The following is a 6,199-nucleotide window of genomic DNA, read 5'->3' as shown; positions in this document are numbered from 1 at the left end:
GCTGTTTCCTGCCTCCACTCTTGTCCGAGTGCAGAACCAACTGCATGATATACATCAGTTGTATATCTGTCCCTGCTTGCCAAACCACCAGGCTTTTCCACTTCAAACCCTTCCTGATGGCTCGTTCCAGGGTGACGTTGTCCAGCTCTGAGTGGATTGCCAGGGTTTAATAATGAGAAGCCAAACACAGAACTTCAGGCCACAGTAATAACCAGGTTACTGCACACCAAGCTGTCAGCTGAGATAGATGACCAAAATGATTGATTGTCAGCTGCATGGGCAGTGACTGTATTTTCCACAGATTGCAGCTAAACCTGCTTGGTTCTTCTTCCCAAAACTACCTACATCTGACCTTCTGCATCTCGTGCTCTCTGGAAACATAAATTTTCTTTGAAGACATCAGTTTCTACCTTAGCTAGGGGAAAGGGAGAGGGATGGAGCACTTCTGCTGTGAGGACAGGCTGAGAGAGCTGGGGTTGTTCAGCCTGGAGAAGAGAAGGCTCCGGGGAGACCTTAGAGCCCCTTCCAATATCTGAAGGGAGCTCCAGGAGAGCTGGGGAGGGACTCTTTGTCAGGAAGTGCAGTGACAGGACAAGGGGGAATGGTTTTAAATTGGAAGAGGGGAGATTGAGATGAGACACCAGAAAGAACTTCTTTGCTGTGAGGGTGGTGAGAGCCTGGCCCAGGTTGCCCAGAGAAGCTGTGGCTGCCCCATCCCTGGAGGGGTTCAAGGCCAGGCTGGATGGGGCTTGGAGCAACCTGGTCTGGTGGGAGGTGTCCCTGCCCAGGGCAGGGGGGTTGGAACTGGATGATCTTTAAGATCCCTTCCAACCCTAACCATTCTGTGATTCTGTGATTTGGTAGCCTTTGAGAGTCTGACCCTAATGCGTTGATAAATTAAGTAAAAGGAAGAGACAAAACCACCTGCTCGTTGCTGTGCTGCTTCCATGTTTTTCAGTCCCCAACAATGAAGGAGGGAAGTTCACCCTGTTGATACGAACTGCAAATAAAGTCTCAAGTCACCCACCCTCCTGCCTGCTTCAAAGGTCAATGAGTCCTCTGGAAGCTCATAAAACCCCGCAGTTAAGGGTTGTACAGTGACACAGAGGGGGTGACTCTGCCTCCTCACTGCCAGGCTGGGAGGCAAGGGCTCTCCGTACGCGGCAGAGGCAATCATGGAAAAACTCCCCTTGATGGGAAAGGGCACAATTTCAAACAAATCAGGCCGATACCACGGAATGGGGACAGCGCAAAGCCCCGGGCAGCCCCTTGCCCCAGCGCCAGCTGCCTTCCAGCAGGACAAACAGGAGATTTCACAACCCAGTCCAGAGTCCCCAGCGTGATCCCTTCCCTGGCAGGGACAGGTGACCACGGTGGGCCATCTACAGCCCCGTGAGGAGTCTCACAGGCTTCTCTAGGCTTTCATCATAAAATCATTTAGGTTGGAAAAGACCCTTGGGATCACCGAGCCCAACCATCCACCCCACTCTACAAAGTTCTCCCCTCCACCATGTCCCCCAACACCACATCTAAACGGCTCTTAAACTCATCCAAGGGTGGTGACTCAACCCCCTCCCTGGGCAGCCTATTCCAAGGCCTGACTTACTCTTTGCATGCGCCAACCGGGCTGTACAAACTTACTGATGCTTATTTCCCAAAAGTTGTTTTCAAGTCAAGAAGTGCCCAGAATTATTTGAGTAAATGTTTCTAGCAGGAGGTAAATTCAATTTGCTGTTGTTCAAAATATTATGAAGATTTCCATCTGCTTTCTTGCAATGGAAAAATAAAACCAAAAAACGGTTCCAGCTTATTAATCTATTCATAGCGCCACTCCGTTGTTCTCCTTGATTGATGACAAGTGCTTTGGACGTTAATATCCTGGTTCTTAGATTCTGTTAATGTTGTGGGCAAGTATTTGCACAAAACAAAACAAAAATCTAGTGGAGAACAAATGCCCTGATTCTAATGGAAGAACTTCACACCAGCTCCTTTAAAGCCCGTTTCTTTTAAAGGCTGTTTCTGAACTCGTGTGCTCACCACTCCCCCAGTATGGTTTGCAGTTCCTTTGTCTCTCTGCCATCCTGTGCATCAGAGACATGAGTTTTTAATTACCCCTTCAGGCTTCCTCCCCTTCTTCCTGATTGTCACCACCCCTCTCTTATGGTCTGTGATGGTCTTGATCCTAAAGCAGCCAGCTTAGAGATGGGGTATCAGGCAAACCTTGCGAAGACACGTGCCGTACGGTGTTTCACAGCATCTCATCTTGTTCCTCTGTCCCCCTTCCAAAAGGCACCACCTCCTCTTTAACAGACAACGGGCTTTTTTTCTTGTTAGTGATGTTGGCAGGAGCTGTCAATCAGAAATGGGTTACATCTGCCACTGAAAAGACAAGCATTATTTATCCTCCTCGTCCCTCTCTCTAACTGTAATTCATCTGAGCATTGCCTCAGTAAGACACTCTCCCAAGTGAGGGACCATAATTATAGGCTAAAAACACATATTCTTCAATAACCCAGCCAAAAGCTAAGACCTAACTTTTCTACAATGGAAAAGCAGTACGGGAGAGGTACCCCTAAGCTGCCAGGTAAGAAGCTCACATTTAAAGAGCCATAATTCATTTAACTTCTGTAGGCAGAGGGTCACACTGACATTAATCTGCCAGTGGCAAAGTCAGTTTGGGGCCGGCCCAGCTTCCCCTGGAGTCAATGGCAAAGTTGGACTGGAGGCAGGGTCAGCCCTTCATCTGACCTGTGATGTTTATAACAATAAACTGCATTTATGGAAATTCATATCCAGTTAAAAATGTTCATCACAAAAATCCAGGAGGGAGCTTTTCTATTGTGGCTCTAGAGGCAGGGCATTTTAACGGGCACATTTCAATTTACCATACTCTGCAGAAGAAGGGTATTAATGAAACACTGTTTAAACTCATCTTCAAAAAATATGGCCTATTCCCTTCCTCCTCAGTTTCTGTATGCCAGCAGTTTGTGAAGTCAGCATATTCTAAGTGCGTATTTTCTAAAAAAAAAAAATATTTCGTTACAATTTTATTGAAAAGTCATAATAAGCAGAGCTACCCATGGCATAAACCGAGTTGGAAATACCTGCCCAGCCCCAGCCCCTCAGCTCCTGCGTGCCATTATGTGGGAAGTCCCGCTGGGTGAACAGAGCTCTTTGTCATTTTCTGAATAGCAATCTCCCCAAAAGGACGTCAGAAACTTCCCAAGCATCATCTCAACCACCGGGATTCCAGATCCACCCTGTCCTTCAGCCTCTGTTTGAAATCCCATTGGGACTTTTCATAAGGGCACTGGTTTTCCCCTGTGACTTTTGCCAAAATTTCCCCTTTCCTCCCCCAAGCTACATCACCTGTGCACGCTGGGAAGCAAGAACTCAACTGCCTGCTCTCAGGTGCTCTTGAAAAAGTTTGTTGGCTGTTTCGCAAAGCAGTTGATGTTGAGCGTTGTGTGTATTTTTGGCGAGAAAAGGAAGGTAGTATCTGTGTTAATGGTGCTTTTAACCATAAATAATCTCCTAAGAATGCGCAGTTGTGTGTTTTTGCAAAGAAGGCATTTCCTAGTTTACAAATGAATCTCCGCATTTTGACGTCTCACTCAGAATGTAGTAATTACACTGAGTAAGCAATAAAAATCTTGAAGTGATCTTGGTGACTGTGTCAGGATACTGAGCGCTGGTTGTAGCTAAATTAACAGATATTTGCCTACTATGGCTTAACTTTCTTTGTGCGTGAAGACACGGGGAAATCCTAATAGAGAGGCAACTGGTAAATGTTCAATATGTTTAATACTTTGCTCCCTCATTTGGAGAACAAAGAGTTGCCTGTTTCATACTGCTGGTTTGGACAAAAGCAGGGCACGGAAACGTGTAATCTGCATTTGCTGAATAGTCAAGATCTACAAAGATGATTTCATGTCTCCAGCTCTTTTATGTTGGCACACTAGCAAAATCTGACAAAAAAAAAGTCTGAAGTATATATTTTTTATTTTTTTATGCTAAAAGTTGCCAGCAGAATCAGAAATATACACAGAGCTGTTGTGTTTGTAATGCAATGGGAAGCACTGGCCTAATCTGAACACAGGACTAACCACCACGGAGCGTAAAATTGAACTAATCCTTTAAATCGGTATAAAATTACTACTCCTATCTCCTGAGAGCTAGTCTAATAAACTGATGCATATGTAAGAGTTTCTGACATCCAGTGAGAAATCCAACTGTATAAAAAGAATAAAAGGATGAAGGGAAGAGCGTCTAATTCTTCTCAGGAAGCTGCTCCTGCTGATGGGATGCGGAAACTCCCACTGTGAGCTGTGTCACTTCCATCATGTGGGACCACTCTGGGAGACCCTGTCACTCTGGAGCTTTGGAAAATTAACTGCCAGAGGATTTTTCCTGACGATTTTGACAACAAAATGTGTTTTGGTTTATTCTGCAGTGATCGGACTGACAACCTTTCTGTAAATAATTCATACTACGGCTCGTAATGTGTGACTATGCAATTCAGATCCAGAAATGTGCACCTGTAACACTGGCAACACAGAGAAATAAATACTCATTACTGTGGATTTTACTGGGCAGCTCCGGCCAAAGATGCCCTACATTTATTTAATTTTTAAGGAGAAGAGAGAGAATGATCTAACGATGGTGTGCACCTTATCTATTAATAGTTGGTTAGGTAACTGTCGCCTTTCTGCAAGTTTAGTTTTTCTGACAGTAGTGGAAAATAGTTAAAGACCAAAAAAAAAAAAAAAGGGACATATGCTATTACTTTATACAAGAGCTAGCACCTTGCATTAATGTTGCTGTTTTATGTCTGAATTTATTACTTTGTGCTATTCTCACCTCCAGGCACAGGAATGGCTCATCTTTCTGACCTGAAAAGGGTCTTGTGTGCCTGAAAATCTATCATCTGCTTTTCTCCTAACCCCAGAGGAAGGTGTCAATACCTGAGCCCGTGTTTTCCTGGGCCAGGGGGGGATGGATAGCGTGAGATCCCTCCTTTGGGGACACAGCCTCCCCTTTTTCTGGCCAGCTCCGGCCCCAGCTCCTTCTCACCGTTCACCCCCTTCTTCCCAGGGCAGGTTTTGGCTTTTTCTTTCTCTGCTCAAGGCCTCTTTTGAATTACCTCGTGCTCTCCACCGCTTCCACGCAAAAGCGTCCCGGAGGCCCTGAATTCCCTGAGCCCTTCCAGCAATTTTTGATGCGAATGGCTGTGTAGCAAATGCAGAAATTAGGGCAGTTCTGAGGCCACCGATACCAAATCAGCCAGGGTTGAGCACCCCTTACCCCACGTGCTCCTCCCGGGAGCCCTGGGCTGGCCCCCAGCTCCTCTTGGGGAACCCCTTGCCCAGTGTGCCCACCAGCACCATTGCCCTGGGCATCCTGGCATGGTTTGGGCTGGGCTGGCCGCTAAACGAATGGAGGATGCTCCCTTTTAATCTCTCTCTCCCTTGCCAGAAGAGAAAGGAGAGAAAATAAGGGAGGGAGACTTAATGGCTTGAGAAGAAACTAAAAGCACTTTAATGAGATATTAACGCTAGAAAAAAAAATCTTTGGCAGCGGGGTTGCTCCTGGGGGGCACAAGGGGAGATTGCGAGGGGATCCCAGAGGTCTGTGGGGCAGGGCTGAGGGGGCTGGGGCTGCAGGAGGGATGCGAGGCCGGGAGGAAGCCGGGATGTTTGTGGGGAAGGAGGGATGCCTCCTTGGAGGAGAGCGAGGGAAGCTCGGGGGGTCAGGAGGAAGGCGTGCGTGGGAGGGGGGTGCAGGCAGGACAGGGGGGACGCAAGGAGGGATGCAGGCAGGGGGAGGCAGGGTGGGCAGAGAGGGCAGGGGAGGCAGGTGGAGGCAAGGAGGCCAGGGGGAGGCACGGTGGGAGACAAGGTGGGCAGGAGGGAACAGTGAGGGCAGGGGCAGGCAAGGAGATCCGGAGGAAGCAAGGTGGGCAGAGAGGGCAGGGGGAGACAAGGCAGCCAGGAGGGTAGGGTGAAGGCAGGGGGAGGCAGAGGGGGGTCAGGGGAGGCAGGGAGAGGCAGGGGAAGGACAGGGGGAGGCAGGGAGAGGCAGAGAGAGGCAAGATGGGCAGAGCAGGCAAAGATGGCATGGGAGGCAAGGTGGGCAGAGAGTTCATGGGGAGGCAGGGGAGGGCAGGAGGATGTAGGGGGAGGGCAGGGGGAGGCAGAGA

The sequence above is a fragment of the Calidris pugnax genome, unplaced genomic scaffold (genome assembly GCF_001431845.1).
Source record: "Calidris pugnax isolate Ruff unplaced genomic scaffold, ASM143184v1 scaffold38, whole genome shotgun sequence".
Taxonomy (NCBI): Eukaryota; Metazoa; Chordata; class Aves; order Charadriiformes; family Scolopacidae; genus Calidris; species Calidris pugnax.
This window is presented reverse-complemented; position numbering follows the sequence as displayed.